Source organism: Suncus etruscus, chromosome 4 (genome assembly GCF_024139225.1).
Source record: "Suncus etruscus isolate mSunEtr1 chromosome 4, mSunEtr1.pri.cur, whole genome shotgun sequence".
Classification (NCBI taxonomy): Eukaryota; Metazoa; Chordata; class Mammalia; order Eulipotyphla; family Soricidae; genus Suncus; species Suncus etruscus.
In genome coordinates, this window is record NC_064851.1 from 125,096,644 (window position 1) to 125,108,954 (window position 12,311).

At 37.6% G+C, this 12,311-nt stretch overlaps 1 non-coding gene across 1 annotated transcript; it reads right to left on the minus strand.

Annotated features, from left to right (window-relative positions):
- Positions 1–3,886: 3,886 nt before the first annotated feature.
- Positions 3,887–3,993, minus strand: LOC126008402 (U6 spliceosomal RNA). The gene has a single exon (XR_007495735.1). It is a non-coding gene; the product is annotated as a U6 spliceosomal RNA (small nuclear RNA).
- Between the last annotated feature and the right edge of the window lie 8,318 nt (positions 3,994–12,311).

The following is a 12,311-nucleotide window of genomic DNA, read 5'->3' on the forward strand; positions in this document are numbered from 1 at the left end:
TCCAATTACAAAATATGTAAGTCTACTTAAGTTGTGATAACAATATCATCAGTTGAATGAGTCAAACAACAGAAATTTGAAGTCTCATGGTCCAGCTGGTCTGCTTTTCTGAGCGCTTTCTTCTGACACACAGGTGGACCTCTCCTCACCATGTTCTCACATGACCTGCCTTAGTGTGCTAGAGTAGAAAGAACACTCACTCTCTCTCCCCTTCTCCTTTTTCTCCATCAATTATTTCCTAGGGATCTAGGTTTCACTGAAATGGGGCCAAAGATATTAGGAGACCCAACTGCTAGTAAAGCCTAAAGATAACAGTTGTCCTCATCTTGTCATTTCCTCAAAAGCCTAGCCCTTGCTTTGTTTAAGTTTGCAGACTTAAAGGGTATGCCTCCAAGTACAGACCCACAAGGGAATTTATTGATCATTGTCATAGCCAGTGGTCTACAACATATTATTTCCCTATTTAAAAAAGTGCCACCCTTTTCTTTTTGTTTGGAAAAACCACTTCTCATGACCATGCATGCAAGATGGTTTCTTTGAGGACCCAAATCTGCAATCCTTCAATGTGCTGGTTTGTTACCAATAAAACTCTTTCTAGACTCAACCTCTGAACTAAACACTTGTCCCACTTGTCAGTGGTTATAGAACAGGATCTTTGGGGTTACAGTCAGATTAGGACCATGATGATCTCATTCAAACTTCTGAAAGCTTTATCTACAAACACAGCCACACTGGGGGTTAGGGCTTCTATTATAGATTCTGAATAATAGAAATGAGTTCTTAGTCCCAAATGATATAAAATTGTTGTTCCACAAGTCATCCAACTGTTCTAGGTTTTTCATACACTCACACAATATTTCTGCTTATCAAAAAATCCGCATTAAAAGCCAGAAATCTTTCCACAGCAGTAACACCACTTACCAATATATACATTCAATAGAAACGTGTCCATATACTCATAATGAGAAAGAATTTCCAGGGCAAAAATGATAATACTATAGGGAGGGTGCTTGCTTTACATGTAGTCAAACTGTGTTCCATCCCTGGAACCCCATATAATTCCCTGAGACCACCAGGAGTGAACCCTGAGTGCAGAACCAGTAATAAGCCCTGAATTCAATCAGATGTGCCATACAAATGAAAATACTGTTCATAACCCAAACAAAAATGCATTTACAGCAGATGGTAAACCAATATTCTTACAACAGAAGAGCACAGCAGAATGTGAATGAATCTCATAACCTAATGGAAAGAAGCCAGACAGCAAAAAGTACATATTGGATAATTCTATCAATGCCAATGTTGGGCAGAATTATGGTCAAGGATTCAAGATAATGGTTGCTCTTGGGATAAGCTATTATGACCAGCAAGGGCATTGAGGAGAAGGTCCTGGGATTCTAATAATGCTCTAAATTTCCATTTTGCTGGTTGTATGGTCATGCTCATGCTGGAAAAAATTCCTCATTCTGAATTTATAGTTGATACTATTTTCTTTTTTTTTTTTTTTTTTTTTGGTTTTTGGGCCACACCCGGCGATGCTCAGGGGTTACTCCTGGCTGTCTGCTCAGAAATAGCTCCTGGCAGGCACGGGGGACCATATGGGACACCGGGATTCGAACCAACCACCTTTGGTCCTGGATCGGCTGCTTGCAAGGCAAACGCCGCTGTGCTATCTCTCCGGGCCCGATACTATTTTCTATTTGTCTATTATGTTATATACATCCCAAGGTTCTTTGGCTGTTACTATAGAAATGGACATAAGGCCAAGGAAAAATTTTGGCTTTGATCGCATAGGGGATTGCAGGAAATTCCAGTTTTCTGTTTCTTCTCACATGGTCACCATTGGCTGCATTTCCTGTGGGGTCATTTTGTTTGTTTGTTTGCAGAACCAAAGAAAAAAAGAACAAATAGGAAAACACAAAGTATTGCATTAACCCACAGGAGTTTCAGAAGCTCCATATAAACAGAATGGTAAAGTAGAGGGAGAAATCAGTAGGGGAGCATGGTTGGAAGAACTATGGACTAAGAGCAAATATTGAGCAGCATAGGGAAAGACTATGTTTGTTTCAAAAGCAGATGATCTGGACTAAGTTGAAAGGAAAGAAAGGATTTGGTAGAATTATTTTAAGCTTCGAATATGTACATCATGGGATGTGGGGAGGGTGAAAACCAGGTTGGTTCATGGAGAAAGAATACAAGTAAGTATAGGCTGGCTTTTGCATTTGAACATTTCCATGAAAACATTTCCATGAAAAAAGATGCAAACATTTCATTCCATCCAGAAGATACTAAGACTAAGATATTAAAAAAAGATAATAAGATCTGCTTTTAACACTAAAGGATGAGATATTTCTTCCATAGAGTACAGCTACACTTTAGGCTAAACTGCCCACCAAGCCTCAACCTTTGTTTAGATGACAATCTAGAAATGTTATCCTTGTCTTTATATGCATAAGTACCAAGAAATAATTGATAATCTTCACAAAATTGGGTTGGACCATGTCAAATTGTGAATCCTGCCTCTAATACCTATTTAGAAATAAATGTGACCTGTTTTATACTTCCCTAGGAGCTCTGAGAATTTCATTTTATTATCCTAATCAATACTATATCCAGATCACTCACTAATCATTAGGCATTATTTTTATCAATCTTGTATGCATAATATACAATCCTTACAGCTTTTATGTTTTGGTGGGGTTTTTTTTTTGGCCACACACAGTGATGCTCAGTGGTTACTCCTGGCTATGCGCTCAAAAATTGCTCCTGGCTTGGGGGACTATATGGGATGCCGATGGATTGAACTGTATGGTCCGTCCTAGGCTAGGGTGATCAAGGCAGATGCCTTACCACTTTGCGCCACTGCTCCAGCCCCTTTGAGGGTATTCTTGATAGTGCTCGGGGGCTATTGTTGATTCTGTACTTGGGGACCATTACTAGTGGTATCCAGGGGACCATACAAAGCTAGGACCAAATATGAATCTCCTGGAGAAAAAGCATGAAGTGAATCCTCACAGCTATTTTTATTTAATAATATTTCAGAGTCATGTTCAAAGGAACTTAATAGCCCCTTACGAATACAGAGCCAATTTATGAGAGACTCATAAATTACATCTATGCACTGTGCTCTACACTTTCTGAGAAGGAGTTAAACTTTGCAGATATTGGCAAGATCAAAGTGAATCTAACAAAAGAAAAATCCCATAGGAAAGAAGTGATCTCCTAAAGGAAAAAGGCAGAAAGAAGAGTGAGATTTCAAATATTCTACTCAAAGACTTCTCTGCTCTAGCTGCCTGTGAAGGAGATTGTGAGGACTCTGAATGAGTTACAACCAAGAGGAAAGTTGGGCTTAAAGAGGTGTTTCCAAGAATCTTAATGATGTGTAATATAGTTGTTTCCTGGAACTAAACCCACTCCAGCTAGAACAGAAAAAACAAGCCCTAGAAGAACATTCCAGTAAATAGCTAGCAAGTCCTGCCTAAGACATTCACCCATCATGGGTGTCAAGCCACAGATATCTGCTTCAGAAAGTGCAAGATTAGGATGCTTCAGAATGTTCTGGATCATTAGAGATAATGAAAGGATCCTAGAGAGGATGGAAGAAGTAATCCAAGAAGAGACAGTAAAAAATGAATCTTGTGATTCAAGACCTAGCAGCAATTTCACATCATGAAGTTTGGTGATAGTTTAGAATAGAAACTGTCCAACTTATATATGGGCACAAGACAGATACAGACAGAGGCAGAATAGTGGAGGTGGAGAACCCCACCCCAAAGGCTCCTATTCAAGAACCCGCAAAGGATATTTACAATGTAATCAGGATTTTACCATTGGAAAAATTCCAATTAAGTTAATGGAATGCATTGACATCACTTCTCATTTTTTTTTAAATATGGAACGCTTCATGAATTTGTGTGTCATCCTTGCACAGGGGCCATGCTAATCTTCTCTGTATCGTTCCAATTTTAGTATATGTGCTGCTAAAGCAAACACCTCATTTCCTTTTTTAATGAATAATTATTCCATGTAGAAGTAACTCCCAGAAACAAATCTGAAATTCTATCAAGGGGTCAGGGACCACCCACGGCACTATGAACAAGTTCTCTAGTGTTGGAGGAAAACATCTGAATGAAGGAAAAGAAATAAACTCTAAAATGTTTGGAGTCATAGTGAATCTAGAAATGTTCTTATCATCAAAAGAATAAAACTGAAGTACAGGATTTTATTCTCATTAATGTTTAGTTAGTACTGGAAAGATAGCTCAACAGGATGGAAGGAATGCTTTGTATGTAGAAGGCCCGGGTTCAACCACCAGCACCATGTGATCTCTAAGCATCCCTGTATTCTGCAGGGAATAACCCCTAGAAGTCAAACCAAAGAGTCACCCCTAAATACCCTTGATTTCATCCCTCTTTCCAAAAACTATAATGAAAAACAAAAACAAAAGCATGTCTAATAAAAAAGGAAGCTCTCTTTTGTCAGGAATATATAATCAGTAATACAATATATACAACTATTATTTGATGTATATGTTTTATTTTTTATGAGAATTGCATGTAATGTATAACCCAAACCTAAAACAAAGTCAGGGTCAGCAATATGTCTATGTATGAAGTTGATACCTTTGAGCCAAATTATACAGCAGTAAGAAATCATTTCTGATGCTCCATGGCAGAGGAAAGATAGAACTGCTCTTTTCTCTGTAGAAAATATTGTAAAGTTTCCATCACATCAATAAGTGATTATAGAGTGTGCAGCCAAGGACTGAGGATGTGGCAAAGGTGATAGGGCACAGCCAAAAACAAGAAGTAATTAAAAAATAAAGAGTAAGCCACTCTAAAATTGAGTAAAATCAATGTAAAAATGTTATATAAAATTAAATACATTTTTTAAATTATCATTTTGGGGAGGTAGAGTTGAGGAACATCCAGTTTGTGCTCAGGGACTTCTGGCTCTGTGCTCAGAAGTGAGTCCTGGCAGTGTTCAAGGGGTAGGACCATATGTAGTCTTAGGAATCAAAACAGGATGGATTGAAGTGGCAAATGCAAATCAAATGTTTTATCTCCTATACTATCTCTTTAGTCCCTAAAATGTCACTTCGATTATTTTATGATGCTTATAATATCTGTTTCTAGTTAATCAGGGCATGCAGTACAAACTTGAAGTTTCAGTGTTTGGACACAGGGGTACTTACAGGAGATAAATTTTATTCCCAGTTCTGCTGGGGAGAATGGAATATGCATTTTGTGCTAGAGATGGAACTTGGGAACAAACAAATGTACAAGACATGAACATCAGTCCTTTGAACTATTTCACCAACACCCAGAAAACTTTTGTAATAGTATATATTTTATATCCTATAAAATATACAACAAGCTAGATACAGAGGGGACCTCTTATACTAGCAGCCTGGGGGGTAAAGGAGGGGCATATGGGATGCAAGCTGGGAATGGGAGTGGAGGGAGGACAAATTTGGTGATGTGAATCCCCTGATTCAATGTAATATGCACTTAAAATATTATTGTGAAAGATATGTAATCTACTTTGGTCAAAATTAAAATTATTATTATAAAATTTTAAAAATGCATATATAGCACATATCTGTCAATATAGTGTTCAGACTAAATTTCAAACAAAATGTCACAAATTTTATATATTAGATGTATATTTATACTTGTATCAAATTTTACAATTATATTTTTATCTTTATTTCTATAGAAAGTTATCTCAGATTGAGACAATTCAAACTTAATCCTCTTTCACTCTACTAAGACAGGCTACAGGGGATGTATTTGCAGAAAATTCACTCTGGTAAGTTTGTGAGCAGGAGCCCTTGATCAATCCAAAAGGAAAGAAATATGTCTGTTGGCTGACTCCCCACAGAGCAAGGCAGTTCATTGGTGGCTGTTCCTAAGCCTCAACTATGGCAACAGGCCAATTAACCTGTGAAAACTTTCCATATAATCTCTACTGATTTGTAGATTTCAGAAAGAGGTGGGAAAAAATACTTGAAGCTAAACCAGGCCTCATTTCCCAATAAAGAAAGTGATAGTTAAGAAAATTTGAAGAGTAGGAGATCAAACTTCTTTTCTAATATTATGGAGAAATCTTTGTATAATCCTATGGGGCACTGGCCTTTTAGTAGCTCTAAATAACTTTTGTTCTCAAGCTTAGGGATTTATTCCTTCCAAATTTTATCACAGACAGACACACAGTGACAGCAAGAAGAGCATATTGTAACCTATTATATCTTGACTTCCCTGAGAATTAGTGCTCAGGAACAATTTCAAATTAATTTTCTGACTACATTATGGTAGGATTAACCTTTAAAATGCAGCCAAAGAGCATACTTGGCATGATCTATTTAGTTGTTTTTAATAGTTATTATTTATAAGGCAAGTGGGAAGAAATAAATTACTGTTTACAGTTTTTCATGAGCATCAGGCTCAGCTCACAAAGAATAAAATTAACTTTATCTAAAGTATAGGACAGTTCAGGTATGCAAAGCAATAAATTAAATTACAAGGATAATTAACAGCCCTTCCCAAATATTTTGTCACATGAATCCAAAAAGTAAAATAATGAATCAATGAGTCCACCTTTTTCACCCTAGGATCCAAACAGAGACATTCCAATCTGATAAGCCCTTATGAGATATTTGGCAGGTATGTTTAATACACATTGAGATTGTTTGTTGAAAGATCTATCAGGATATATCTAAAATAGAAGGAATAGGCAAAAGAAAGTCAAATAAAAGTTAATTGAATTCTCCTAGCTTAACATTTCTTATCTAATTTTTTATTTGTTTCATTATGGACAGGACATTAAATATGCTTAAAAATAATACACTGTTAGCTCTTCCCACATTCTTGCTTTGGGGGCATGTGAGTTGGAAAAGGTAGAGAATGGAGGCCTCAGCCGAGTGCAACACACATTCTACCACCAAGCTCTGTCCTGGCCACTGATTCTGCTTTTAGAAGAAGCTAAAACTTAACAACTGAATAACTGGAATGTCTCTTCCAAGGTCTAAGAAACCTGTTGCCTCAGAGCTGTTATGGGAAAATTCCATAGAAAAGTTCTCAGAGAATGATTTTAGGAAGAGTTACCTTAAGCAAAGTGACCTTTCTGCATCTGAAAATTCTGAAAATTAAGATTGCACCAAGGGAAGATGATGAATGACAAATGGAAAAACAAATTATGTCATATTTAATAGCCAGTCATTTAATTTTTTTATTTTTAGAACAGTAGAGATAGTATAGCAACTAGGGCATATACTAGCATGTATCCAAGCCAGGTTCAGTCCCAATACTATCCCTGGAGGCTGATGAGCACTGTGGGGGTGACTAGTATGATCACTGGCACTAAGCACTTGAGTAGTAGCACATCCTCCAACTCTTTCATTAAATTACCAACACAGTGGCTGAGAATTGTTGATAGGACCTCCCGAGTCTCCTGAGTACTATTCTAAAGAGTCACCCCCTCCAAACTAGATTTTCTATGAATTTTTAAAACACAAGATAAAAGTGATTCTAAGAAGAATGGGGAGCTCAACCTAGTGAAGCTGGTAGTGAATGGAACTGGGACATGGGAGCATAGAGAACTAGGATTCATGTCCAATTGCCATTAACCACATGACTCTGAGCAAAAGCACACTATTTTTCTGATGGCCATGATTGTCATCTACAATTAAGGCCCATGTGGCATGCCAATCACAGCAGTAAAGTTACATGTAAACACAGCCCCACATGTCTTTGAGATTCAGTCTTACTGGCTGCATAACTCTGAATAAGGCATTTACACTTACTAGCTTCAGTTTCATTATCTATAAAATGGAGAGATCAGTAGAACCTACCCCACAGGACTGAGGAAACAAATGTATAAAGCTCTTTGCTCATAATGCTTGATGCATCGTACAAATTAGATCAAAATTGGCTCCAACAATCTGTAATGCAAGTTTTTATGCCTTAAATACAGAAAACCCACAGTTGGACAACATCATAATTGATAAGTCTGTAAACTGTCAACTCATAAAAAATATACATATATAAACATGGTAGAGGGTAGAAGAAAGAAGCTGGAAAGAATTGTACTCAGCGGAACTGTTCTAGGTTGAAATGAGGGGTATATTGGCAGGCAATAGAAGGAAACCATCATTGAAACAGTTGAAATGTTCTATTTGCCTTTCTCTTCTAAAGTGGTTGGAGAGTTCAATACTCATTTAATCAGAAACTGAAACTCTATGAAAAGTGGTTTTTCTGCCCTTATTTCTCCATGAAATAATCCCCAAGAAATAGCAATTGCCATTTACGATTACAGTTAGTGCTCTAGGGTCCTTGGAAAGCCATCCTGACAAAGTGATGAATCTGTTGTTTTGTAGCTCATCTGTAGCTCCTCATAGAAATCTTTTCAAAAGAGAAAGATGGTCCACTCTCTTCAAGGGATACTGGATGAACATTCTTCCTCAAGAAAATGTTCCTATTAGCTTTTCTCCAACTCAGCCTCAAGCATTTTTTTTAAAAGCCCATAAAAGAAGCCCTTCTTCATAAATCACATGGAGACACTCCCCATCAAACTTGGACTGTTTACTTCTTGAGAGTTTTAGTGGAGAAAGAGGACAAATAATCCTATTGCTTAGAAGTAACATGAGGAAGAAAAAATTATCAATTGAGTTAACAACAGGCAAAGTCACTTTCTCAGTGGCTTTAAATGCAGCTTCCTAGGTTTCTGTCTTCTAAATTAATGATCTCTTCACCTCATCAGGGAATTCTAAAGACCAAAGTCTCTATGATATCCTAACTATAGTACAACAAGAGCTTAGCCATTGCTTTTTAGATCCAGGTCAATGGATAGGGCTCTGTGGTCTCTTGGAGTTTTATAACAGCTCCAAGAAGGAATAACTTCTCCATGATCTAGAAGAAGACAAAGAAACTGTGAAAATATAAGAAACTTGTCGAAAGTGATGGCATTGATGAACATCAATAGTAGGATTTCAATTGCATTCCACTTGGCTCCAACTCTTCCAGAACAATGGTGTAACTCAGTGGTCCTCAAACTATGGCCCGCGGGCCACATATTCTATTTGTATCTGTTTTGTTTCTTCATTGCAAAATAAGATATATGCAGTGTGCATAAGAATTCATTCATAAGTTTTGTTTTTACTATAGTCAGACCCTCCAATGGTCTGAGGGGCAGTGAATTGGCCCCCTGTTTAAAAAGCTGAACAGTTAAAAAAAAAAGCTGAACAGTTACTCATGATGTCATTAGATACCTCACAGCTCCTAATTAATGAGCCATTTTTTCCAGAGTGGGTACCTCTTTCACTAAAAGCTTGATTGCCTATTGTATGCCCAGTATTGGGAAAAGTTTAAAAAGCCTTTGTATGTTCAGATTTACCACTCTCCAAAAGGTATGTCTTTGAGTAAAGTTAATGGACAGATGAGGTTTTTAAAAAGTTGAGTCCAACAATTGGAGAGATAATACAGGGGTAAATTTATCTTAAATAATACAGGGGGCAATTTATCTTGTACACAGTTGATCCCAGGCCTAACCCAAGCATCCTGAATATGGTCCCCTGACTGTTGCCAGGAGTGATTCTTAGGCACAGAGCCAGGCGTAAGTCAGGTGTGGCCCCAAAACAAAAACATAAGGAGTCCGTTTCTAGGGAAAAGATCCCTTTAAGAAGTAGGCCAGAGGATAAAATAATCCAAAACCAGAGTGTGTTTGTGTATGTCTCTGGAGAAAAATGTGGCTCACTTATTCCACAAAATGCCATCAAAAAGATGAGCAATATTAAGGCGAGAGAAGTCTATAGCTATTTATTCTCCCTAAAGAAGAGAGTTGGAAGAGATTCATTGGTGTGACATTCTCAATCCTCCAAAACATTTATACACGAGTTCTTGAAGATGAAAAAAGGGCCAATCCATCAGGCACATGGCATTTGAAGCTATCACACCATCCAAATCTGTAATGAGTCTGTGAATGCAGTTGCTTACTCCCCTCTGCTTGACATGCACCTACCAGGATGAGGACAGTGCAATAGCTAAATTCAGGATATTATAGGCGAGCTTCTTCAGCCTGAGGGCCCTTTGAAATCAGTATGTTCCTGCTCCAACAAGGGTGTTTTCTCTTCTTACATGTGAGACCAGCACTCCTCTGTGAAGGACAGATTTCTCCTCTTTTCAAGGGCCACTTTTCCTGCTGTTATTAACCGCACAGAATTCATAATATGATGTTGGAGACAAAGGCTTCCCCCCTTCCCCCATGTCTAATTGAGACTCCTATCTATCTTGGAGCTATGGAGGAATGTGCCAATTAAGTTTGAGAGAAAAATTCATATTATCATGCAACCAGAACATTATCCTTTCCACCCACCCCCAACTTGAGCTCTGCCAAAAACTTGTCCTGACCTTAAGATTAGTGATGCAGGAGGCAGAAAAGTCTTTTCCTTTGAGAAAGTGACTTATTCATATAGATCTGGGGCACTCTGTTCTCAGCCTGAAAGTCTTGTCCCCCAGAGCCCTGAAAGGAAACAACACATTTGTTCCTATCGTCTAGACTCAAAAGAGGAATAGAACTGAATTCAAACCTTTCCATTTTGTTTCTTACTCTAGTCCTCAGAAGACCCCAGAGTACCCAGGGCTTCTCCTGGTAATACTTGGCCTAGTGTTTCCCAGGTCTAGCTACCCAAGGGTCCAACAGAGCTAATGCAATGAAACTGGGGAAATCTGGAGGAGCCACATAGTGCTAGTAATTGAATCCACACCTGAGATATATCCGACTCTCAAGTCTTTGAGGTTTTCCCTAGTTTCTCTCAATTTCTTTTATTTTTAAGTAGTTTTGAAAAATTAATTTGTACTGTTTAAAGTCATCTACAAGTTTGCGAGCCCAACTGCACAGTATTTTATATATATATGCATATGTGTGCATACTTCTATACATGTACATATATGCCATGCTCCATGCCCCATTAAAATTCTAGTGTCTTTTCCACTATCAGACCAACTCTATTTACTCGTCCAACCTGATTTCCTTCTTCCCCTGTGGTGACCACTATATCTTTCAGAGTTATTTTTGTGGTGTTTTAACAGTTCACTTGCTTTATTTATGTTTGTTTCATATATGAGTGAAATAATTTTACTTTTGTTGTTCCCTTTCTGGTTTATTTCACTTAATACAATCCCCTTAAATTTCCTCATGGTGTTTCAAAAGTTAATTTGTTCGTTTGTCTTTTGGTGGCAAGAATTAAACCTAGAACTTTACTCATTCAAAGTTTTCCGGCACTAACAATAATTTCTAAAATTAGCTGAGCACTATTCTATGGCACATATACACAATAGTTTCTTGATCTAGCCATCTTGTTGATGGGCATTTAAATTGATTTCCTGTTTTGACTATTGGGAATAATGCTGCGATGAACAGAGAATTGTAATTATCTTTTCAAATTGGTATTTTCATTTTATTCAAATATGTAGGCATGGGTTTGCTGGACCATATGATTTTCTTATTCTTTAAATTTTTAAGGATTCTGTTGTTTCCATGGAGTTTGCATTAATTTGAAATCTCATCAACAGTATCTTTTTTCACACCTCACCTTCACTTGATGTTCTTATTCTTCTTCATATCAACCCTATTATAAATGTGAGGTCAAACCCTCCATTCCTTCCAGGCATCAAGAACTATTGAGAGTCTGGGGGAGTGGACATGCCTCATATTCAGAATGACTTGTTTACATGCTCAATCAGAGGTATTTGGATTCTGTTGTCAGGACTGGTAGGGAGAGGAGACTCTTCTCACTTCATCCTTAAAAGGTGTCATGAGAACATTTGAGGTGCAACCAGGAAGATTCACCAAATTTCTCTGGAAGTGTCACTTCTTTTGTTAAACAGAACGCCCCTCTTCTGCTGCTTACCTGGAAAAACAATAGAACTAGAACAGGTGTTGCTAATGCACAAAGAAAGCATGTCCTAAAGTTCAATCTAAAATTTTTGAGCAGGACTTGGCACAAATTAAATACAGAAAAAGGGCTGGAGAAATAGTACAAAGGTTTAGGTGCTTGTATTGTATATGCCTGACTCTAGCATGTAGTGCCTAGCACTACACACACACACACACACACACACACACACACACACACACACACACACACACACACCAACACACACATCAGAAACTTCAGAAAATAATTGATTAGTGAATTAGTAAACAAGGTAACACCTCATCTGTGGTTTTGACAATAACAAACTTGAATTTACCACATATTCTTCACTTTTTTGTTTGTTTGTTTGTTTGGGTTTTTTTTTTTTTGGAAGGCA